Source organism: Geotrypetes seraphini, chromosome 18 (assembly GCF_902459505.1).
Source record: "Geotrypetes seraphini chromosome 18, aGeoSer1.1, whole genome shotgun sequence".
Lineage (NCBI taxonomy): Eukaryota > Metazoa > Chordata > Amphibia > Gymnophiona > Dermophiidae > Geotrypetes > Geotrypetes seraphini.
This window is the reverse complement of record NC_047101.1, coordinates 16,104,273-16,130,591: the sequence shown is the minus strand read 5'-3', so window position 1 is coordinate 16,130,591 and position 26,319 is coordinate 16,104,273. Positions and strand designations below refer to the sequence as shown.

The 26,319-nt window shown below is 44.4% G+C and overlaps 1 protein-coding gene and 1 non-coding gene across 7 annotated transcripts in view; both read right to left on the bottom strand.

The window, feature by feature from the left end:
- EBF1 (EBF transcription factor 1) overlaps positions 1–26,319 on the bottom strand; it is a 591,182-nt gene that overhangs the window by 464,709 nt on the left and 100,154 nt on the right. The window lies entirely within an intron of this gene.
- TRNAT-UGU lies at positions 19,363–19,435 on the bottom strand. Its single transcript has one exon. It is a non-coding gene; the product is annotated as a tRNA-Thr (tRNA).

Genomic DNA, 26,319 nt, shown 5'->3' with positions numbered 1-26,319 from the left:
TAGGAAAAGAGGGCCTTAGACTTGGAACAAAGTCAAATTTTCTGAAGACAAATTTAAGGCTGTTTTATTTATCTATTGCTTTTCCACCTACAATTAATGAATAGTTCTTGATAAGCAAATTGGCCCAACTGGTTCTTCACTGCAGGGTTGGGAACCACTGTTCTAGAGAATCTAATGATGTGAGCTCTTGCTTCTGAAAATCTGGTAAGAGCGGATAGCGTAGCTGGTTTCACGACAGGTTTGGACAAGTTCCTGGAAGAAAAGTCCATAGTCTGTTATTGAGAAAGACTGCTTGCCCTGGCTCGGCAACATGGAATGTTGCTACTCCTAGGGGTTCTGGAATCTTTTGTTACTCTTTGGGATTCCAGAATCTTGCTATTCTTTGGGATTCTGAATGGAATGTTGTTACTCTTTGAGTTTGGCCAGGTACTAGGGACCTGGATTGGCCACTGTGAGAACGGGCTACTGGGCTTGATGGACCATGGGTCTGACCCAGTAAGGCTATTCTTATGTTCTTATGAGTCTCTAAGGTGCCACCAATGTCTGGAGTGCAATCTTCAAAGGCATTTCTGTGCATAAAATGGAGCTTTATGTGCAGAAATAGAGTATTTGAACGCTGTCCACCTTTAAGAGATTTAGTTATTCTTTTGCTTTTAAATTAACCAAATTCTAGAATGCTTTACCGCTTACTTTAAGAAGTTTAGATTCTTTTGCTTTATTCCGGAAAGTTCTGAAAACTTTTTTGTTCGCTAAACGTTTCGGAAATTAACTATTTCAGTCTACTCTTCCTTGTCAAATTTATGGATTATGTTTTACATTATTGTACACCGAGTCGAGCTCGTCTTGGTTGCCGGCTCGGTCTATAAAAATAAGGGCTCCGTTTAACAAGCTGCGTTACTTTGCCACGCATGCTACACGCTAACACCTCCACAGAGCTGGCGTTGGTATTTTCCATGTAGCGCGAGGGTTAGCGGCGCACTAAAAACAATAGCGCGCTTTAGTAAAAGGAGCCCTAAGTTTTAGTTTATTTTAGGTTATATACGGGCGCAGTTATGAATGTATAGCAAATAAAGACACAATTGTTCCTACACATCAATCCTGAGGATGGCGTTGGGGGGGGCAGAAAATACACTCATACACATGCCTGTGTATTCTGTAAATATGGCTCTTTTCTAAATTGTGATCTTCATTTCCCTCTATATTATCCCTATCCCTATTGTATTTTTTTCTTTAATTTTCTGTAAACCGTGTCAAGCCCTATTTTTATAGAGAAGATGAGGTATATAAGCTTAAGGTTTAGTTTAGTTTAAAAGTACCTACACAGTAAGCACAGATTTATGTGCATCTTTTTTCCCATCCAGTTGTCAAAAGGACTTTTATCCCTTCGAAAATTAATATAACATCCATTAGCATTATCATATGATATAATATTGTTTGGAACGATATTATTACCCAAGAAACCAATCAATGCTGAAAGGAATCGACAAAATAGAGCAGGAAAAAAAATTATTTACAATGTCCAATGTGGACATGGACTGAAGCTAAGGGGGGGACAAGTCCAGGACAAATATCAGGAAGTTCTGCTTCACGCAACGAGTGGTGGACACCTGGAATGCTCTCCCAGAGGAGGGTACAATGTCCAATGTGACACGGACAAGAGGACATGGACTGAAGCTAAGGGGGGGACAAGTCCAGGACAAATATCAGGAAGTTCTGCTTCACGCAACGAGTGGTGGACACCTGGAATGCTCTCCCAGAGGAGGGTACAATGTCCAATGTGACACGGACAAGAGGACATGGACTGAAGCTAAGGGGGGGACAAGTCCAGGACAAATATCAGGAAGTTCTGCTTCACGCAACAAGTGGTGGACACCTGGAATGCTCTCCCAGAGGAGGGTACAATGTCCAATGTGACACGGACAAGAGGACATGGACTGAAGCTAAGGGGGGGACAAGTCCAGGACAAATATCAGGAAGTTCTGCTTCACGCAACGAGTGGTGGACACTTGGAATGCTCTCCCAGAGGAGGTTATTGCGCAATCCACCATTCTAGGATTTAAAAGCAAACTAGACACACATCTCCTTACGAGAGGCATAGAGGGATATGGGTGACTAAAATTACGCCAGGTGTACACCTGGCTGGGCCTCCGCGTGTGCGGATCGCCGGACTTGATGGACCGAAGGTCTGATCCGGAGATGGCAGTTCTTATGTTCTTAATGCAAATCAGAACAAATTGCTCCTCATCATGACAGGAGTCGCCATGCAGCTGATAATGAAAAACTGGAAAAGTTGAGATAACTTAAATTACAGTTTCTGGTGGGAATCCCTTTGCCGGATTTATAAGTTTGAAAACATTAACTCTTTACAGTTGGGACACCATAGCAAATTCAAGTTATGAATATGAATTAACACAATTAGTACTATGATTATTTCCCTTTGATTCTTGAAAGATTGTTATACACATCCAGGAGGGGTGGGGGAGGGTTTATATTATTTGTTGGAATAGAGTGTTGGAGTTTATATTACTTGATTGTTCATGTGGTTGCACTTTGTATTTGATGTCAAAAACGAATAAGGAATTTATAAAAGAAAAGAAAAATTAATATAATTTATTTACAGATCATCCCACAGCAGTCAGTTTCAAAAGCTGCCGACTGCCTTGGGCTGAATACATTGCCTGATGTGGACAGTAACTGTGTTTATGGCCTATAAATCTATAAGGACATCCTCTCCCTCTCTTAGTTAAACATCTGTTTGTTTCTCTTGGATTTAAGGGCTCACACGGAATGGGATATAAAATAAAAGGGAAGTGGATGTAGAGCAGGGGTGTCAAAGTCCTCCTTGAGGGCCGCAATCCAGTGGGGTTTTCAGGAGATCTATTTGCGTGCACTGCTTTCATTGTATGCTAATAGATCTCATGCATATTTATTGGGGAAATCCTGAAAACCTGACTGGATTGCGGCCCTCGAGGAGGGACTTTGACACCGCCTGATGTAGAACAAACAGCGTGATCTAGCCGAAGTCAGTGGCATAGTAAGGGGGAGGTGAGGGGGAGCCCACCGCCTTGGGCGCTGTCTTGGTGGGGGCACCAACACCCCTCTGCTCTCCCATGCCATGCTCATGCCCTCCCTTCCCCTTCCCCTGTACTAGAGAATGACACGGTGGTTTTTACCCGTGGCTAGCTGTGGGTAACCCGCCAAAACGGTGACCAAAAAAAAGGTCACTGCGAGATCGGGGACAAGGCCATTCACTGCCCCGTGGAGCGGTAAATGGTTAGCACGCGTGGTGAATGAGCGTTCGATCCGGTAGCTCCCTCTCTCCCACCAGCCATGCATCTCCCTCCCTCCTTCCTTTTCCCTTACCTTTTCTTGTTGAAACTGGCGATTTCTATAAGGCTATGAGCCGTATTACAGCCGGAGCCTTGAAGTTGCATCGCGTTGCCTGCTGGGAAAATCTCCTCTGATGCAACTTCCTGTTTCCGGTTGCATCGGAGGAGACTTTTCTAGCAGGCAACCCGACGCGACTTCAAGGCTTCGACTGTAATACAGCGCATAGCCTTATACAAATTGCCAGTTTCGTCACAAGAGAAGGTAAGAGGGAGGGAGGGAGAGAAATGCACGGCTGGCTGGCGGGAGGGAGCTGCTGGACCGCGTGAAGGGTGCTGGGGAAGGGGGGATGGAGAGGAGAAGACGCTGAAGACAGGGACAGGGTGGTGAAAGGGAGAGCGGGGATGGGGCAGTGAAGGGGATGGCAGAGACGGGGACGGGGCGGTGAAGGGGATGGTGGTCCGGGGACGGGGCAGTGAAGGGGACAGAAATTTTCCCCATGGCATTCTCTACCCTGTACCTCTTTAAATCTTCACCAGCACGAGCAACTACTCTGGTCTGATGCTCACACCAGCCTGGCTCCCTCTGAAATCACTTCCGGGTCACGGGGCCAGGGAGTGACATCAGAGGGAAAGTCAACACCAGCGTGAACAGCAGACTGGAGAAGCTGCTCATGCTGGTGGATACTTAAAGCGGTACGGGGTGGGAAGAGAGGGTGAAAGCGTGGCGTGGGGGGTGAGGAAAGAATGGGGGGGAGTGGTGCAGAAGAAAGAGGGGGTGGGGAGGAGGGTGCTACCGCCCCAGGTGCCTCCTACCCTCGCTCAACCATTGGCCAAAGTCACCTGATTTGAGAAGAAACTTGGTAGACTTTAGCCCTAGACTGTTGCTCTGAGCCTGAAGGTTGTACTTTTATAACTATCCTGGTCAGACATTTGAGCTTATTTCTCATAGTTAGATGAGGGTATTTGTCGTTTGCTTATGCCGTATCCAAGATGAAGAGCACTAAGGTGAAGCTGAGTGGGAAACAAGAGGAGGAAAAGAAATTACAACCTTATCCAAGGAAAGAAAGAAAGAAGGAGCAGCAAAGGAAATAGAGCAGGTGAGCACGAAAAAAGCAAGGAGAAAAAGACGGTGTGGGGTGGAAAGGGATAAGAACATAAGAATAGCCTCACTAGGTCAGACCAATGGTCCATCATGCCCAGTAGCCCGTTCGCACGGTGGCCAATCCAGGTCCCTAGTACCTGGCCAAAACCCAAGGAGTAGCAACATTCCATGCTACCGATCCAGGGCAAGCAGTGGCTTCCCTCCTGTCTTTCTATGGACTTTTCCTCCAGGAACTTGTCCAAACCTTTCTTAAAACCAGCTACGCTATCCGCTCTTACCACAACCTCTGGCAACGCGTTCCAGAGCTTAACTATTCTCTGAGCACAAAAAAAAAAAAAAAATTCCTCCTATTGGTTTTAAAAGTAATTCTCTGTAGTTTCCCCGAGTGTCCCCTAGTCTTTGTCATTTTCGACAGAGTGAAAAATCGATCCACTGGTACCTGTTCTACTCTGGCTAGGGATGCTGTGAGCAAGAGCCAAGAAAATTTGGGAGAAAAACATATAAGAAGTCATTTAAATGCAAGCTACAACCACCAAGTTTTGAGCAGGATCATAAATTCTTGGAAATTGGGCTCAACTTGGACGTACACCGGAAGGCAATGTCCAAAACTACACAGAGATGACTCGAATTTACTCTTTCCCAAGCATCACACAGTAGTCTTATAAGTCTAGAGCTCTCAAGGAATGCCAAATCCAAAATATTTGAAGTAAATTGCCACGTAGTAAAACAGTCTTTTTTTTAATAAGCTAAAAATCCCAATAGTACTGACATTTTTCTTTCATTATCATTTCGTTACTTTATTTAGGAAAAGAGAATGTGAGATGGGCCATAAAAGAATGAATGCCACTTTCAAAAACATATGAGGCAAAAGTGATATCTATAAATATATCAGCTGATCCTCTGATTTATCTAGACTAGAGGATATAAACATGACAAGTTTAAAAACATTTGTCGCCATTTCTGTATGTTTTGGTACACCTAAACCAAATGTGTTTTCAGAAAGACATTTGTCTTTCAAGAATGCAGCTCCGGAAATGCAGGACTCCGTGCGTTTGCCACCCAAGTCCAGGCTTCTACCCTACCAGCAAATGACCTCCTAACCCTAGATCCTGGATACAGAGTGACAGCCAGCAACAAACAGAAGGCAACACTGGGATCGGGGCTGTGTCCTCTCTCCATTCACTATGCCAGCTTCGCATAGCTTCCTCCTCTTGACCTAACAGAAATGCCATCAAACTTTCAAAAACAATACTTTGATATTTCAAGAGGATGCAGCCAGGAAACCAAGGAAAGACTCTGTACAAAGTTAGGAAATCTTTTTTTTTTTTTTGTAAGTGAATATTCCAAGCTGCTTGGCGGCAGCGCTAAGCTGTTCTGAGGCTGGAGCCATAAGATTGCTTCCTGTCGGTTGTATAAAGAGCGCCATGGAAAGAGTATAAGCATCCCATCGATGCATGACAAGAAGGCAGGGGGAAAAAACTTGGCGTGAAGATGCTCAAATCCATTGGCAATGGGATGGGGTTGGCCACAGAACTATGGCCAAACCGATACCTTGCTCAACACAACATTAGCAACTGAAGAGTCTGGGGGTGGGAACTGAGATTGGTTTTGGTTGGACCCATCCAACTAAAAAGGAGGACCTGATCCTGGGCACCATTAGATTGCAAAACAAGATGCTAGGAATGATTAAAAAAGGGATGGTTAACAAGACTAAGAATGTTATAATGCCCCTGTATCGCTCCATGGTGCGACCTCATTTAGAGTATTGCTTTTAATTCTGGTCTCCTTATCTCAAGCAAGATATAGTGGCACTAGAAAAGGTTCAAAGAAGAGCAACCAAGATGGTAAAGGGGATGGAACCCCTCTCGTATGAGGAAAGACTAAAATGGTTAGGGCTCTTTAGCTTAGAAAAGAGATGGCTGAGGGGAGATAGGATTGAAATCTACAAAATCCTGAGTGGAGTAGAACGGGTACAAGTGGATCGATTTTTCACTCTGTCAGAAATTACAAAGATGAAGTTACAGGAAAATACTTTTAAAACTAATAGGAGGAAATGTTTTTTCATTCAGAGAATAGTTAAGCTCTGGAACGTGTTGCCAGAGGATGTGGCTTTAAGAAAGGTTTGGAAAAGTCCATAGTCTGTTATTGAGAAAGACATGGGGGAAGCCATTGCTTGTCCTGTATCGATGACATGGAATATTGCTATTCCTTGAGTTTTGGCCAGGTACTGGTGACCTTGATTGGCCACCGTGAGAACAGGCTATTGGGATTGATGAACAATTGGTTTGACCCAGTAAAGCTATTTTTATGTTCTTATGAAATATCCGTTCTGAGCTCCCCTGGGAGAACAGTATAGAAAATTGAATAAATAAATATTTGTATTTATACCATACCTTTCCCAAGGCGGGTCACAATAGAGTACATACACAAACAAAATCACGTACATTAAAACAAATAGAGTATAATAATGCTAAATTGACAAAGAGGCTACCAGCGCCTCGCATCAAAAAACTATAGATCAAGTCCCATATTTCATCTTACAGAAGAGGTATTTCGTCAACATTTTCTTAAAACTACTCAAACTTGTTTGCTGTCGTAAATATCCTGGAAATTAAAAATATATAATCTATCTAATGTATAATATATAATCTATATGTATAATATCTAATATCTATATGTAATATCTATGGGCTCCTTTTACGAAGCCGCATTAGTGGCTTTAGCGTGCGACTTTTAATCACGCGCTAACCCCTGCGCTAGCCGAAAAACTACCGCCTGCTAAAGAGGAGGCGGGAGTGGCTAGTGTGTCCGGCAGTTTAGCGCAAGCTATTACGCGCATTAAACCGTTACCGCAGCTTCGTAAAAGGAGCCCTATATGTAATATCTATATGTATAATATCTAACCTAATGTATAATATCTAATCTAATGCATACTATATAAGCTATATAATGTATAGCTTTACTATATAATCTATCTACCTGTGATTGCAAGATAAAATGAGGTCTTTATATACTTGCTTATTTGGAAAATCTAATGAAGAATATAGGGGAGCAAAGTATTTGTGCCTTGCTTAGGCAAATTCCGCCACGCTAAAAGTGAGCATCAGTCCCTGACAGGTCCGCTAACCGGTGTCAGGTCAAAAGCGCGCCGAGACAAAGGTGCGCCCAGACAATTGAGCGCAGCGCAGAGGCGCACGCCGCTCTAAATTACTGTTTTTAGGGCTCCGACGAGGGTGTGTGGGGGGGAACCCCCCCACTTTACTTAATAGACATCGCGCCACGCTGTGGGGGCATTGTGGAGGGTTGTAACCCCCCACATTTTACTGAAAACTTCACTTTTTCCCTGTTTTTAGGGAAAAAGTTAAGTTTACAGTAAAATGTGGAGGGTTACAACCCCTCAAACCCCCCATAACACCGGCGCGATGTCTATTAAGTAAAGTGGCGGGGTTCCCCCCCCCATTGGAGCCCTAAAAAAAGTAATTTAGAGCGGCGCGCGCCTCCACGCTGTACTCAATTGTCCGGGCGCGCCTTTGTCTTTCGCGCCGTTGTCTATGAACCCCGCTAACCAATTTAGCCCACACTAAATGCTAAGGCTCCCATAGAATATAATGGAAGCCTTAGCATTTAGCGCAGGGGTAGGGAACTCCGGTCCTCGAGAGCCATATTCCAGTCGGGTTTTCAGGATTTCCTCAATGAATATGCGTTGAAAGCTGTGCATGCAAATAGATCTCATGCATATTCATTGGGGAAATCCTGAAAACCCGACTGGAATACAGTTCTCAAGGACCGGAGTTCCCTACCCCATACAAAACCGCAGGATACCAGGCAAGGCATTCCATAGTTCTACGCCAGCCACATATATCATTGATGCTCCGATCCTAGCATGCATAGTTGACATTCTACCCTCCAAACTTAGGCCCTCTTTAACTAAGGTGAACTAACCAATTAGCGCCCGCGCTAAAAGCTAACGCATGCATGTTAGTCTATGGACGCATTAGCGTTTAGCGCATGCTAATTCAATTAGCGCACCTTAGTAAAAGAGGGGGTTAATTTCATTCCATTTACATCTCTAAGCTCTCTTCTCATTCAATTGTATTTTACATAACATTCCTGACTAGAATTATTTTCATGTTTCTATTCACTATCTCCCCCTTTTACAAAACCGTAGCGCGGTTTTTAGCGCCTGCCACAGCGGTCACAGCTCCGACGCTCATAGATTTCCTATGAGCACCGGGAGCTGTTACCGCTACCACCGGTGCTTATAAACCATGCTACGGTTTTATAAAAAAAAAAAGGGGGAGGGTATATGTCTCAAAAATTTCAATAAATAAATTAAACTAAAAATACATTAAATAGCAAGCAGAAATTTAATAAACCCATGGACAAGAGAAGCAATGAAAAAAAGAGTGGCACTGGCCATTCTGAATCATAAAAAGGAAATAAAACCACTGCAATGCAAACCATGACAGAACCTTTCTTGGCTTTGTTTCCTTGCGTTTCACAAAGCATGGGCCTTTGGAGCCACTTCCTGAGCTTGCAAATCGGTCCTCATTTTAATAAAGAAGTAATATTTTTCACAAGGCCGAGTTAGCGGATTTATTTAACCTCTTGGGGTCAGGTAATAAATACTAAGTGAATTATTCAACCCAATGGCTAATCGATAGGATTCAGTGATATATTTTGGGTGTTTCATAAAAGGTTGTACACAAAAGGCAGTGAGCAATTATGGAGATTGGGCCCGAACGGCACTCAATTCTTCTCTCACTTGAGGCCCCGGCTCCACCTTGACAGCTAATCGATTAGTGCTCTCCTAGAGCAGCACAGTAACCTTTGACCCCCCTTCTAGCCCAAGAGGATATTTTTATATTTATTTTATTGCATTAACTCTTTCTTGCCTGCCTGGTGCATTCCACTTAGATGCTAACGGAAATGCCACACTCTTAAGGCCCAGCTACAACAGGCATGCCTAAATGCCCGGACCGAGCAGGGTCCAGACAGGCAGATGGTCTTGGTTCTGTTATTAACACATCCAGGACTCTGTAAAGAGCTTCCATATTTTAAAAAGTCAGCTTGCAGTGGTGTGGGTGCAAGGTATTAAAGGGCGGTTTATTATTAATGTCCCCAAAGAAGAGAACAGTGAATAAACATGGATTAAATCTGTTATACTTTGGGGAGTTTTCCTGGATCGTTTCACTACTGGTTTTTAATTTAAAGAGCACAATTAGTCCAATTTCATCTTTCTAATGCAGCTGTGTCTGACATTTCTGCCCCATAGAGGCTCCAGATAAACAAAGTATGGAAATTCTAGGATGCCCAAAGTCTAAATACTATCAAGGAAAAGTTCAGTTGGGCCCGAATTGCTTTGATTTCCAAACGATTTCTAAATTTGGATGCGAGGAATACATGGGAATGGTCCCAAAAAAAGCTAATCGGACTCCTGCCATTGACAACATGAATCACTTGTTAAAACCTTTTTTTTTTATATAATCTTTTTTGATTTTCAAACTTTGAAAGTGCAATACAACTGATTTAACATAAAATACAGCAAAAAACCCCGCACTATTAATTACACAAGTAATGCATAAGAACAATCATTTTCTCCCACCCTCCTCCCAATTATTAATACATTAATAATAATAATAATAACAACTTTATTCTTGTATACCGCCATACCCAGGGAGTTCTAGGCGGTTCACAGCAATTTATCAAAGTTATAAACATATCAGAGATTAAAATAGTGCACAAACAATAATGAACAATTGACAAAGAATGATGTCGTTAAGGTTAGCTGGAGGAGGGAAGTATAGGTTATTGAGGGTAGTGGGAAGGGATATTACAGTAAGAAGGAGAAAGAGGGGATTTCAGTGCATTGAAGAGGGGGGGAGTACCGTATTTTCGCGGATATAACGCGCACCATTGTAAAACGCGCACAGGGGTATAGCGCGCAGAAATCACGATGATATGTACAAAAACTTTTCTATACCGCGCTCAGGCATATAACGCGCATGCTGCCCGACTCTCCTTTCGCCCGCCCTGACTTTCCGTGCGCTGTCCCGACTCTCCGTTCACCCCCCCTGACTTCCGTGCACTGTCCTCCCTTGAAGTCCTGTCCCCCCTTGAAGGTCTGTCCCCATCCTGAAAGCCTGATGCCCCCCCCGACGTCCGATACATCCCCCCCCCCGGCAGGACCACTCGCACCCTCACCCCGAAGGACCGCCGACTCCCCAACAATATCGGGCCAGGAGGGAGCCCAAACCCTCCTGGCCACGGCGACCCCCTAACCCCACCCCGCACTACATTACGGGCAGGAGGGATCCCAGGCCCTCCTGCCCTCGACGCAAACCCCCTCCCCCCAACGACCGCCCCCCCCCAAGAACCTCCGCCCGTCCCCCAGCCGACCCGCGACCCCCCTGGCCGACCCCCACGACACCCCCACCCGCCTTCCCCGTACCTTTGTGTAGTTGGGCCAGAAGGGAGCCCAAACCCTCCTGGCCACGGCGACCCCCTAACCCCACCCCGCACTACATTACGGGCAGGAGGGATCCCAGGCCCTCCTGCCCTCGACGCAAACCCCCCTCCCCCCCAGCCGACCCGCGACCCCCCTGGCCGACCCCCACGACCCCCCCACCCCCCTTCCCCGTACCTTTGGAAGTTGGCCGGACAGACGGGAGCCAAACCCGCCTGTCCGGCAGGCAGCCAACGAAGGAATGAGGCCGGATTGGCCCATCCGTCCTAAAGCTCCGCCTACTGGTGGGGCCTAAGGCGCGTGGGCCAATCAGAATAGGCCCTGGAGCCTTAGGTCCCACCTGGGGGCGCGGCCTGAGGCACATGGGCCAAACCCGACCATGTGTCTCAGGCCCCGCCCCCAGGTGGGACCTAAGGCTCCAGGGCCTATTCTGATTGGCCCACGCGCCTTAGGCCCCACCAGTAGGCGGAGCTTTAGGACGGATGGGCCAATCCGGCCTCATTCCTTCGTTGGCTGCCTGCCGGACAGGCGGGTTTGGCTCCTGTCTGTCCGGCCAACTTCCAAAGGTACGGGGAAGGGGGGTGGGGGGGTCGTGGGGGTCGGCCAGGGGGGTCGCGGGTCGGCTGGGGGGGAGGGGGGTTTGCGTCGAGGGCAGGAGGGCCTGGGATCCCTCCTGCCCGTAATGTAGTGCGGGGTGGGGTTAGGGGGTCGCCGTGGCCAGGAGGGTTTGGGCTCCCTTCTGGCCCAACTACACAAAGGTACGGGGAAGGCGGGTGGGGGTGTCGTGGGGGTCGGCCAGGGGGGTCGCGGGGCGGCTGGGGGACGGGCGGAGGTTCTTGGGGGGGGGCGGGCGGTGGAGGGAGGGGGGTTTGCGTCGAGGGCAGGAGGGCCTGGGATCCCTCCTGCCCGTAATGTAGTGCGGGGTGGGGTTAGGGGGTCGCCGTGGCCAGGAGGGTTTGGGCTCCCTCCTGGCCCGATATTGTTGGGGAGTCGGCGGTCCTTCGGGGTGAGGGTGCGAGTGGTCCTGCCGGGGGGGGGGATGTATCGGACGTCGGGGAGTCGGCCGGGCAAGAGGGCTTGGGCTCCCTCTTGCTCCGATCGTGGATGCGGGTGCGGGTGGGAGCGCGTGCGAGCGGTCGTTCGGGGTGGGGGTGTGAGCGGTCCTGCTGGGGAGGTGAATCGGGCGTCGGGCGGGGTGGGAACTATGTTTAAAAACTTTTGTATACCGCGCTCAGGCATATAACGCGCGAGGGGTATGCGCGGTACGTAAAATCACGTATAACGCGCGCGTTATATCCGCGAAAATACGGTAGTGAGGGACGGGATATCAGGGGTTGTGTCCGTGGAATAGGTGAGTTTTGAGTAGCTTTCTGAAGTCTAGGTAGGTGGGGGCCTCGAGCACCATTTGGGCTAGCCATGGGTTCAGTTTAGCCGCTTGAAAAGCAAAGGTTTTGTCGAAGAACCTTTTGAGGTGACATAGTTTTAGTGAGAGGAAGGTGAACAGATGAATTCTGCGGGAGTTCTTAGTGTTGCAATTCAGGTTGAAGTATGGGTTGAGGTAGGTTGGGGATAAACCGAGAAACTGTTTTGTAGCAGAAGCATATTGTGTGATTACATTATTATAATTATTATAATTAAGTAATTTTAATCTTCAAAATACATTTCCCTCCCCCCACCCTCCCACCCTGGATGTGTAAGGAAGTCTATGAAAAGGAGATTTACATAACCATTAATGTGAGGTAACAAATGTTTTCAAAGGGCTCCGCACTTTATTAAATGAATTACTAAAACCCAAACATTCCGCATTCATTCTCTCATATTTATATGTGGTATACACATTTGCCCACCAAAATGTGTAATTAAGTCTGTCATGGCTCTTCCAGTTATGTGTGACCATTTGGACAGCTATTCCAGTCATAATCAAGAAAAGACGGCTTTTATATTTATCCAAAGTAGGCTTAGCGTGTAGTAACATACCACAAATTATGGCTTCTTAGGTTAAGGGAATAGATGACTCAAGAATAAGATTTATTTGTCCCCAAATTGACCTCCAGAAACTAAGTATCAGTGGACAAAAAAATAACAGATGATCCAGAGTCCCTATATTAATATGACAAATGGCAGCATCTATTAGATTTAGAATTGTCTAGTTTTTATAATCGAACTGGGGTCAAAAAAATCCTATGCAACTTTGATCAACTCATTTTGGTCTGCCATCCTATTATTTTTGGGTTCTTTATGGGGTAATTCGATAGTGGGTTGTCCTAGGGGAATAATTTTTGGTAAAGCATCAGCTTGTGGGGTTTTTGGCCAACCAAAATGTCTTTTATTTCAGAAAGCCTGTATGATTGGGCATAAATGTATGATGCAATTTGGGTTGCAGAAAGAATCTCCAAGTTTTTGGCATTGGAGGAATCAATTACATCGCTTATTTTTATCTGAGAGTTGGGAGGTTCGAGGTTCGCCTAAAAAAACTCGTCTTTTTATGGACGTTTGGGATCCTTATATTCAGAATCTTTCACCAAAAATACGAAGTTTGGTTATCAATGATTTATTATGAAAATTAGGTTTACTAATTACATTCCAGTTATTTATTTTAATTCTTTATTTTTGTCAACTTTCATCCAGGGTGAGGGATTTCATTTAGGGGACGATAGTGGGTAGGGGATGGAATTCAGGGGCGTGTAGATAAGATTGAATTAATTCATATGAAAATTAAATTTGAAAGAATGATTTAAATTTGTATGAAATATTATTGTGATTCTTATTGTATTGAATGTATTTTTGTATTATCCTATTGTACTGATTATTTGATTCTTTCAATAAAAATTGTTATACATAAAAATAATTGTTGTGGACTTGAAAAGGATTTTTTGTGTTGTATATTATTGTTAAATTTGGTGTTAGAAACCTTTTTTTCCTTGGTATCATTTCATATTGTTAACTAGTAAATTCATAAATAAAAACCTAACGGTTAGTTGCTGAAGGGAGCTCACAAAACTTTGCTTTGTACAATAAGCAAGTTCTGTTCACTAGCATTTGCCCTGCCCCCAATCATCTGCCCCGTTTGGTTCATGTGGGAGTATAGGGTTACCATATGGCTCCGGAAAAAGGAGGACGGATTGAGACGGCCGGGCTTTACGTCTACTGAAAGAAATGGAAGTAAAACCCGGACGTCTCAATCCGTCCTCCTTTTTCCGGAGCCATAGGGTGACCCTGTGTAAGTATACCAGGCACCCAGTACTACCAACAGCAGTCTCTAAAGGGAGCTCAGTACAGTTTCACTGACGCAGGGCCCCGGGTGCTTTTATCAAGCTTTGCCCAGCAGTTTGACCTTTGCCATCACGGAGCGCTTGGAAGAGATGCAGCACAGCAGGGTCTTTCCTCCCCCCCCCCCACACACACACACTTTTTTTTGTAGTTATTGAGTTATATTCAGTCACAGACCTGCAGAACTGAACCGAGACCACACAAAATTGCTTCCATGTGCTGCACGATGGCCACCAAGCCAACAGGAAATTCCCAGGGATGTGAATTCCTCAGCATGCATTTGGTCCATTAGGGTGCCTTAAACACTTCAGCACATGCTAAAGCTGTTTAACACTTTGATAAATCCTATGTCTTACTGGTATTACTCTAGAAATTCTTATGTCAACAAACCAGTGCATGTGTGTCAAAAAAATACGAAGAAAAATAGTGCAAGGAGCAACCCTCAAATAAATATTTTGCTTCTCCCCGATGAGTTAAGGCAAAAAGCATCACCTATGAGCTTGTAAGCGCTTTAAGGAGGACCATTAAAGTTTCTTTCATCAGATAAGCTCCAAACAAACATGCCAACATTGCCAATTAGTGCACACCGATAGTGCAGAATAAAGTTCTCTCAAAAATATGCATGTAGAGTAAAACCTTGGTTAGTGAGCATAATTCGTTCCAAAACCATGCTTGTAATCCAAAACACTCGTATATCAAAGCGAATTTCCCCATAAGAAATAATGGAAATTCAGACGATTCGTTCCACAACCCAAAAACTTTAATATGAAATACTAAACGTACTCGTATTTGAAGACCTCGCTCATTTAGAACAGTCACTACACTCCTGCAGAGTCAGAGAGAGAAGAACCATCAGCTCAGTTGTGATGATGTGACGCCTGTATACTGTATGTACTCATATTGCAAGACCTCGCTCGTTTAGAATAGTCAGTACACTTCCGCAGTGTCAGAGAGAGAAGAACCATCGGCTCAGTTGTGATGATGTGACGCGTGTATACTGCATGTACTCGTATTGCAAGACTTTGCTCGTTTAGAACAGTCACTGCACTCCTGTAGCGTCAGAGAGAGAAGAACCATCGGCTCAGTTTGGATGATGTGACGCGTGTATACTGCGTGTACTCGTATTGCAAGACTTTGCTCATTTAGAACAGTCACTCCACTCCCGCAGCGTCAGAGAGAGAAGAACCATCGGCTCAGTTGTGATGATGTGACGCGTGTATACTGTATGTACTCGTATTGCAAGACCTCGCTCGTTTAGAATAGTCAGTACACTTCCGCAGTGTCAGAGAGAGAAGAACCATCGGCTCAGTGTAGTGACTGTTCTAAACGAGCAAAGTCTTGCAATACAAGTACGTATCGTATTTTGTATTAACGTTTTTGGGTTGTGGAACAAATCGTCCTATGGAGAAATTCGCTTTGGATTCCATATTATTGCTTGACCTAAGGGCCGCCGTGTGAGCGGACTGCTGGGCACGATGGACTTCTGGTCTGACCCAGCAGCAGCAATTCTTATGTTAACCAAGGTTTTACTGCACTGTATATATTAAGCTTGAGCCGCATGGTTTGGGACATTGTCACATAGACCCACCAAGATTTCTATCGATGAATTATAAAAGCCAAGTTATGAGCGATATATATTGTAGATTTGAAAGTTGAAGATTGAATGGACTTTACTCTCCACTCCCTTTTACAAAACCGCGGAAGCGGTTTTTAGCCCAGGCCAGCACGCTGAAGCTCACAGGAACTCTAAGAGTGTCGGGAGCAGCACAGAGTGTTCTGCGCACCAGCTAGCGCTAAAAAAACACTTTTGCGGTTTTGTGAAGGGGGGGGGAGTTATTTGTTAAGTGGAGTTTTTTCCACAGACCTATGATTTTGCATGAATCAAAGAGCCTAATATATTGAGGTCTGTTTCTCTCTACTTATTATGATTATTGTCTAGTTTTTGGACTCTGTGGTGGTTTGGATGCATGCTGACCCAACAGTGCGTTTATGCAGTTTGAACAGTTCAGAAGACCCAGAAATTTAATCAAAATGCAGGCCACTCCCTTTCAAAGTCTAAGGGCTCCTTTTACTAAGCTGCATTAAGAACATAAGAACATAAGCAATGCCCCTGCCAGGTCAGACCAGGGGTCCATCGTGCCCGGCAGTCCGCTCCCACGGCGGCCCCCCAGGTCCATGACCTGTAAGTGCTCCTAACCTACAACTTCCATACCCTGTTCGCCTAATGTCCACTTATTTTGTTTTATTTTATCATTCAAATTTCATTTAAATTTCCCCAGAATTCTATTGCTTCATCGGTTCTCCCTCTGCATCTATTCTTATCTCCCCTCTTTTTAACCTTTCAAATTCCTTTAGATCATTGTAATCTTATTAGTATGTTTATTTTCTTATTTTTCTCCTCTATCTCTATTTTTCTTTCTTTATTACTCTTCTAATTGTCATTTTTCCTGGTACTTTAGTTAGATTGTGAGCCTTCGGGACAGTAAGAGAATTTCTAAGTACCTATCTTACTTATAATTTTAATGCACCAATATATTCATTGTAACCCGTTCTGGGCTCTTTTGAGAGGACGGGCTAAAAAATCGAATAAATAAATAAAGTAACCTTCTATCTGTACCCTGCAATCCCCTTCGCTTCCAGGAAGTCATCCAGTCCCTTTTTGAACCCCGTTATTGTACTCTGTCTTATCACCTCTCCTGGAAGTGAGTTCCAGGTGTCCACCACTCGCTGAGTGAAGAAGAACTTCCTTGCACTCGTTTTGAATCTGTCCCCTCTTTATGTATAAGATGGAAAGAGTTCTTGCTTTACAGAATGGGAATTATGATAGGTTTAAAAAGATGGGGGCCATTGATTGAATATTCAAATGATTAGACACCTTTAAATACTTGAAATTTTATAATAAGAAGGGATATAATACATATATGAATGAATTTTATTGATATAGGGAGGGCTGGGAGGATGGAATGGGGGGGATAACTTACAGTATTTAAGATTTATGGTTAAGAATGTACAAGTGATTTTGTATAGTATAAGATATCATATTGTATACTTGTTAATTGAAGTTAAAATGAATAAAGAATTAAAAAAAAAAAAAGAATCTGTCCCCTCTCAGTTTTTCTGAATGCCCTTTTGTTTTTGTTGTCCCCGCTAGTCTAAAGAATCTGTCCCGCTCCACGTTCTCTACGCCTTTCATGATTTTATAAGTCTCCGTCATGTCCCCTCTCGGTCTCCGCTTTTCCAGGGCAAAGAGTCCCAGCTTGTCCAACCGTTCGGCGTATGAAAGCTTTAACGTGCTAAATTGCAGCCCGCGCTAGACCTTAACATTGAGCTGGCCTTAGTTCTAGAAGCGTAGCGAGGGTTTAGCACGCGCTAAAATCCTGCATGCGCTAAAAAAATGCTAGCGCACCTTAGTACAAGGAGCCCCAAGGAATCGTTCAGTCTGTGCACCAAACCACCATTCGTGGCCTCCCATGTGACCTGCGTTTATGTTTTAAAGGGGTGCTACAAACTGCGTTTCTTTCAACACTTTACAAAATCCCAGGGGGAGCCTAAAGGACTGCGCAGAGGCTCGGGGCATATCCCTCTTCTGAAGATTTCGTCGTCTTTAATGACACCATAAGTGTGGGATCTCCTGGGCCCATACCTCAGAAAACAGAAACGTGGACCCAGGAATTAAACAGCACTTAGGATCTGCTTTTCATTACTGGAGAATTAACAGGCAATTTGACCTACTTTCTTTTAAAATGCATTAGAAGACCAATAAATGCCTTCATTTTTAATTAATGTTTGTACAAGATGCGGGAAATAACAACAACAGGGGGAAAAAAAATGAATCAAGTGTAACATTAGAAAAGCTGAATTTAATACAAAGCTTAAATGTGTTGGTTCAGTCTGTTCTGCAAAACAGTGTATTAACTTAGCAAACACATCTATTGAATTAGGATTCCTAAATGAATGGGGAGCAGCTTTAGAGTAAAGAGTGTGGGCTTTTATTTCGCCGATGTGCGAAATATAAAATTGAATGGCAGACAATATTCTTCTCATCCTGGGCTTCTTTTACTAAGCTGCAGTAAGCACTAGTGCAGTGGTTCCCAGGCCACCTCCATGATATGCAAATTTCTCATGCATATTTATTAGGGCTATCCTGAAAACCTGACTGGCTGGTGGTCCTCCAGGACAGGGTTGGGAACCACTGCACTAGTGCATGCTTAACATGGCTGGAAAAGGCTTACCACGGGATGCACTGAGGCATCCCACGGAAATCTTGCAATGTGCATGCACAAACCACGCAATAAAAAATCATTTTTTAATTTTTCCACAGAGGGGGGCATCGTAGAGATGGAGTGGGAGCATTTCTGTGCCAGTCAGTTAGCGCGTCTGCATTACTGTGCGCTGATTAGTGCAGGATTAGCCTGCGAGCCTTTCATTCCATATTATTGCTTGTATTCTGCACTTTCTCAGATGTTATATATTGTTTCTTGTTGCATGATTGCCTTTGACTCCTTAATAAACATGATTTAAAAAAAAAAAAAGCATGTGAGCCTTTACCCAGTGGTGTAGTAAGGTGGGGTGGGAGCGGTCCACCCCAGGCGCCATCTCCCACTGGGGAATTCCCTCTGCCGGATCACTGATGATGTCATCAGTAACGCGACACACGGAAGGCCCCGGCGGGAGAAAGCCGTGAAGCAGCCTGTTAAGAGTGCTGCCGGCCCGACGCTGCTCTGCAGGGAGGAATGTAGGGCTCGGGGTGGGCGGGGTTCAGATGAGAGGGAAGGATAGAGGGTTAGCGGGGGGAAGCGCTGCTGCTGGTGAATCCAGGGACTAGAGCTTAATTTGGGGGTAGGGCTTATATTAAGACATAGCCCAAAAACCATGCTAGGGCTTATTTTCAAGGTAGGTCTTATTTTCAGGGAAACACTCAACCAGCTCTGAAAAACCACATAAAGATAGGACACCCCCCCCCCCCCCCAACATCTGAAACAGACGCGGCTATGCCAGGTGAAAGAAACATAGAAATATGATGGCAGATAAAGGCTAAATGGCCCGTCCACAGCATCCACTAATCTCCTCCTCTCCCCAAGAGAAAACACGATTTAAAAAAAACACATTATAACGCCATGCCGTCCCTTCTGGCAGAATCTTTCACCTCATCCAATGCTGTGGGTCCTGGTTTTCTTGTCAGAAAAAGGGAAAGCTGTTTCTGCCTGGTTTCGAAGGAGGGACCTTTTGCGTACAAGGCAAACGCGATAACCGCTACACTACAGAAATCTAGCTGATTGAATCATATATCCAAAGGGCTTACATTGAGTGACAGTGGATTATCAACTGGATGAAATCTCATATTTGATGCAATGTCATCAGAACAAAGGCCGGTGAGAGCATGTGGGTGATGCCTCAGCTCTTGGCTGAGAAATATGAATAGAGCCCAAACAAAGAGAACAAGAGAGACAGAAAAGAGAACTCTACTGCTCTGCCTTGGAATGGAAAAGACTTCACCATGTGCCTACAATGGCTTAAGCCAGTGGTTCACCAACCTGGTCCTTGAGGCGCCTTAGCCAGTCAGGTTTTCAAGATATCCACAATGAATATTCATGAGAGAGATTTGATCACGTAACTCCCCTTTTAAAAGAAGCACATTGGCTTCCTATCACCCACAGAATTTCCTTCAAGATCATATTAACGTCCAAAACCCAATTATCTAAAGAGCCCCAATGTGTACATAATCTTCTAATGCCTTACACCCCAGCACGTGCACGGCACTCAATGGACTAACATTTATTGACTGCGCAAGGCATGTCCTGTAGGCAGTCAGCTGGTGCCTGTGCCTCTCCTCCCCCCAGCGTCTTGTGGCACACCTCAAATCTCAGGAGGCACACAGTTTGCGATACACCGGCCTAGAGTCACCATTGTAGCTCTTCCAATTTCCCCCGATCTAAAACTATTTCAAGTTGTGTCATTTTAGACTCCTCTTAGTAATAACGATGGCAAAACTCTTGATGGTAGAGGAGTAAACATACAGAAGTGGTTAGGGCAGCAATATACAAGCCAGAAAAATCAGAGGTCAAATCCCACTGGTGCTCTTTGTGACCTTAGCAAATTCCTTCACTCTCCATTACTTCAGGTATAACATAGAGCCCTTGGGCAGGGAAATAAACACAATACCACATAAATCTAAACATCGGTATATAACTTGTAATCTACTAACCACAAAAATATTACTGGAGGAAGAGGGGGGGAGACAGACTGCCGCTTTTTTAATGAGGCATGAGGTAGTAATGTTTACTCTTCAATGGACATTGGTGCTAGAGGGTCATTTTAGCACTTTCATAGCAAACACATTTTGGGAGAGAGTACAAATATCCCAGTGCTTTTGTTTCCTCGTTTCAGCAGTCCTGCTCCTAAATATCCCGACTGGAACTTGAAAATTAAAAAAGAAAAATAGTAGTTCAAAACATGAGCCATGACGTGAGATAAGTGGTTCTATTGTAGACAACAAAAACCTAAGTCAACAACTGAACGTCATCAATCTTTGTTGCAATAGGAATTGACCGGACTCCATATTTTGAAATAGGAACTCATAGAGTCGTGTTTTACCGCTATCACACTTTCATATTTCGCTGTAAGGCATATCGCATTCCACCATGTGGCAGAGTCTACCTTGGATAGATCTTTCCAACAATGCAGACTATTATATTTTGTTGTATTGTATAGATAATATTTTTATGATTCCTTTTACTTGAGCAACTTGTCTGTATCTTGCCCTGTTAACATATTTTGTACTTTTATATGTTAAAATCAATAAAAATCTTTGAACTGGAAAAAAAAAAAAAAAAAGAAATAGGATCATGTTGGTTTTAGCTGAGCTGGCTTTGTTGGTTTTAGCTCAAATCTAACATTCCCCCATTCGGGGATTTGTGGAAAAAGTCATCGTGCTTAGTCCTTTGAATATTACGTAGCTGATGTTGGACAATTCTATCAATCTTTATAATTGTTTTGTGGTTTAAGGAATTTATGATTTCAGAGTTCTTGATGTTCATTTCTGAGGCAGTGGCTTAGTAAAGGGGAGGGGCGGGGGGAGGCAAACTGCCCCAGGCGCCGTCTTGGTGGGGGCACCAGCATCTACCTCTCTGCCTCCCACGCCATGCTCGCGCCCTCCCTTCCCCACCCCCGCACTTCTTTAAAATCTTCACCAGCGTGAACAACTACTCTAGCCTGTTGTTCGCACAGGCCTGGCGCGGCGCGGCTAATGGCGCCTGCCACAAAACTTAGGCGTCTGCAATGTAGGTCAGGATTTTACTGGCCTACATTGCAGATGCCTATGTTTTTTTGACAATCACGGCTAACGGCAACTATGGTCATTTCCGCCCCTAACCACCCCTATTTTGATCCTAGGCCCCATTCGATGCCTCCTTAGACACTATTACAACATCTACCTTCATAAGCGTCTACCGGTGCATACTTTTTAAAATCAGTTTTTAGCAGCGCAATTATCGTGCCAATTAAAACCAATTAAGTTAGGTAGCAGTAAGGCATAGAAACATAGAATATGACGGCAGAAAAGGGCCGACCGCCCAAAAAGTCTGCCCAATCATGATCCCTTCCACCCTCGAGAAACTATTCTCTACCATACCTCTGTAGCGACCCCACATGTTTGTCCCATCGTCTCTTGAAGTCGAGCGTGCTACTAGCCTCGACTACCTGACGTGGAAGACCATCCCATCTATCAATCACCCTCTCGGTAAAGAAGTATTTCCTGGTGTCCCCATGAAATCTTCCTCCCCTAAGTTTTAGCGGATGTCCCCTTGTCACCTTGGGACCCGTAAGAGTGAAGATTTCCTCCTTCCCCTCGATGCGGCCCGTTATGTACTTGAAAGTTTCTATCATGTCCCCCCTTTCTCTGCGCTCCTCGAGCGAGTATAAGCGCAGACTGCTCAGACGATCTTCATATGAAAGATCTTTAAGTCCTGAGACCATCTTTGTGGCCATTCTCTTCACATCCTTTTGGTAATGTGGCCTCCAAAACTGGACACAGTACTCCAGGTGCTGTCTCACCGTGGATCTGTATAATGGCATTATAACTTCGGCATTATAACTTATGGCATTATCTCTAGAATCAGGCCCTTCGTGTTTTGCTCTGGATACCAGAATTTGTGCATGTCTAAGACCACCAAAATATATGATGCACTTGGGGGGAGGGGCTTAAGACAATTATTAATGTTTCCTGAACTAGTTAAGAGATGTTATTGGTGCCTAGTTCCCCTCTAACCCAGAGTAAAATCCAATGAGATGACAGTCGCAGGAGAGTTATTTATTTATTTTAAATTATGCATCCTTCGAGGCTCACGGGTAAAGGTTACATGAAATCAAAGAAGCCAGTTCTGTGGGTGCTTGAGTACCCCTAATATTTGAGCTGTATCCAGGGAGGGGTAATTTCCTTTGGGCTTAGCACTCCCCCCCTCCCCAATCATTTTGAAAAGTTGGCTCCTATGCATGGAATTCTACAGTCAGACAAGAATGGAATCAGTATAATGGTGTTTTGCATTCCTGAGCACTGCATTAAGCCTGCTATTGCCACTTTTTCCCATATGTTTTTCCAACTGTTACACTGTAACTAGGTGGAGACAGCATGTTTTGCTTTAGCATCACACAGTTCCTCGCTGGCTGGCCGGCCAAGAGAGCTTGATCCAAATTCCTATCAGAATACAAAGGCCACCTGTGCTGTCAATCAGCTTCTTTTCCCTCGAGACTGAAAAACCTGGTCAGGGACTCTTAACGCCGGGCTTCTACTTTTCGAATCTGGCAGAAGCCTGGCGGCACCTGAACATTTTGGCTCCAGTACAATTTTATACTCTTGCACAATATTTGGGTTGCATCAGAATCTCCTCTGCCTTGGCTAAAAAGTGCAAGATTTCAAAGTTCATCTGGCTAAGGGATTTGTGGCAGTTTTTTTGCACTGATGGGTTGGTTTGTTATGCAGCTGTGAAAAGTACAGGAAGTTTTGCCAAAATAGAAGTCTGATACAAATGAAATTTTGCTGCCAAACAAAATATTTCTAATTTGAAAGAGGGGGTTGCTTTTTTAAAAACTTTTGTTTGATCCCACATTGCTATTGATTACAAAACCCATGTAAAGTTTCATAAAAGCAGTGCAGGCAGTCCCCGAGTTACAGATGCTCGACTTAAGTACAACTTATACTTAAGAATGTGATTGTGGCTTCATTTGATTTCACTGAGCAGTATTTCCAGTGGCATAGAGTCCTACCCGTCTCCTGTAGCAGATTCAGGAATAATGCATGGCCACATTAAGAACAGTGTGTGGTTGTGCATGGTGTACCTTAGAGGGAATACTGGTAGGGACAGTTGGTCCTTTTGTCAGCTGGAAGCAGAGGGAAGCATCAAGAATCTTAAAATCTATAAGTTCTGAGTTACATACAGATCCAACTTAAGAACAGCTTTAAAAACGTAACTTGTTCTTAATCTGGGACTGTCTGTACTCTATTTGGAAAGATGGATCTTGTAGGGATACAGGTTTTGAGATCAGGCTGTTTGTTTGCAGAATAGTACTGGTAGAGAAAAATGCATCCTTCTTCACTGGGTACAAGTAACATTTGTATATCATATTGGTTCTGGAGAAATAACATACACTGATTTTCCTAGAGCTACGACAGTCTAAGCAAAAACTTAGGAGAATAAAGGGTTTATGCTTATTAGGATTTATAGACTGCACTTTGCTATAACATCAATGTGGTTTACAAAAATGTATAGAAAGAGAAAACCATTATAATAAGTAAAAAGATGAAAAACTAAAATAAAACATCCAATAAAATAAAAGTCAAATAACCAAATAGTTATTCTCATGTGCTGCATGAGGTCTGAAACCACAACGTCGGGGTGCTGAGTCTGTGGCTCTAACCATTATGCCACACTCTCCTGTTAACCCCAAGTTATCGGAACCACGTCTCACTTCATAAAATGGGACTTGTGCTAAAATAGCATAAGTTAACGGTAAAAACAACCCATCTTTAATGGTAGCCCATGTTGATAATTAGTTCCTGAATTCTTTACATCTGTTTTAAGGGAAAAGGGCTTATAAACCACATTCAAAGCGGTTTACATACAGGTACTTCAAGCATTTTCCTGAGCTGTCCTAGTGGCCTCACAATCTGTCTAATGCACCAAGTATAGAACAATGAAGCCATTGTGACATCACTGATGAGGTTGGCTCTTAGGTATTGATGGAATGAGGCATTATGACATCAGAGAAAGGGATTGAGACTTGTATACCGCCTTTTTATAGTTTTACATCCACACTCAAAGCAGTTTGCATACAGGTACTTCAAGCATTTTCCCTATGTGTCCGATGGGCTCACAATCTATCTAATGAACCTGGGGCAGTGGAGAATTAAGTGACTTGCCCGGGGAGCAGTGTGGGATTTGAACCCACAACCTGAGGGCACCGAGACCATAGATCTAACCACTGCACCACACTCTCCTCCAAACGCAGCCTCGTTCATTCCAGTTAGATTTACACCAGAAGTTCTCAACCCAAACCTCAGGACTTTATGAATAGCACTTTCCAAAAAAACTTAAATGAACTTACATGCAAAAGGCGACATTTCTGAATAATGGTTTTATGAAGACTTAGATGACTGCCGGTATTTAACTACTCATTTTTGCCAGTATGATTGTGGTAGATGTGGCCGGCTGAAGAGAAAAATTACACAGTCGGATTTGTGAACGTGATATCTTTGGCTGCAAAGCAATCCTATTATAGCACTCAACCACCCAAGAACGGCTGTGGTATTTGAAGGCAAGTTGCTTTTTTCCCATGTCCTGAAGTTGCTTAACAATGCAAGGGCCTGTGTGAATTAAGCTTCTCATTATACCTGGGTTTTCCCTGCCCCCCCCCCTCCTCCATTCCCATCCCTCCCTCCCTGCAAAAAGTGCATGCAAGTCCCAAAGGAGGAAAACAGACTGTTCAAGCAGCCCATTTCTAAACATGTTGCTTCTCATAATTAGCAACAAGAACTCCCTTCCTTTTACTCGACTTTTAGGAGATCAAGAGGAGGCCAGAATATCTGATTGCCATAACTTTGTGCTAAGGAGGATATAGCGGTTTCTGGAAGCATGCAAGAAAACCTTTTTCATTTTGCCATTTGTTTCATTCAGGGATTTTGGGGGTTGTTGTTTTTTTCCCATTTTAGCACATACTTAGCATACAATTTTAAAAAAAAATCCTTTGGGGTTTGTTTGGTTTTTTTTTTTGAGAATGAAATGAAACAACAGATCTTGTTGATGTTTGTCTCACTGCAGAGTGAAAATATATCTTCATTAACTTCTTTTACCATATATAGAAAAAGAAACTATGATAGCAGATAAAAGCTCACGGGGCGTTCGAGTCTGCACAATTTTCCCCAAATTCTATATATGGCTCTAAAGATTGTGCACACAAATCTGGGGGCATACTAGAGAGTTGCACGGGGACAGAAATCCCACCCATCCCCGCCCGTCCCCGCCAGGATCCTCTCCGTCCCCACACATCCCCGTCAGGATCCTCTCTGTCCCCACCCGTCCCCGCCAGGATCCTCTCCGTCCCCACACATCCCCGTCAGGATCCTCTCCGTCCCCACCCGTCCCCGCCAGGATCCTCTCCGTCCCCACCCATCCCCGCAAGGAATTACCTCCATCCCCACCCATCCCCATAAAAAGCAGCAATTACTTCTGACAGGATCATCAATTCCACAGTTTCTTTTGTGTTTGCGCTGCTGTTTTCCTTGTGGAATCTCTTTGGTGGAACCCTTTTTTGTGGGAAGGGGTAAAACGCGGACCTCACAGACCTGACGGACCTCGCGGATCTAAACCCGTACGGCCTTAAAAATCTGAGGTCCGTGTCGGTCCGGTGTCCGTGCCGCTTGTAGTTTCTGTTGCTGACAGACCTTGATGAGATTTGAGCGCTGACGGATAAGTCTCAGCATAGGGAGGGAAAAGTGGTAGGATCCGTCAGTGCTAAAATCTCTTCGAGGTCTGTCAGAGCCAGAGACTAGTGCTGGAGCGGCAGAGCAGAAGCCAAGAGAGCGGGGACATAGGTTTTGGACGTGGGTTATGGAAAAGAAGTCTCCAAACTCCAGCACTAGTCTCTGGCTCTGACAGACC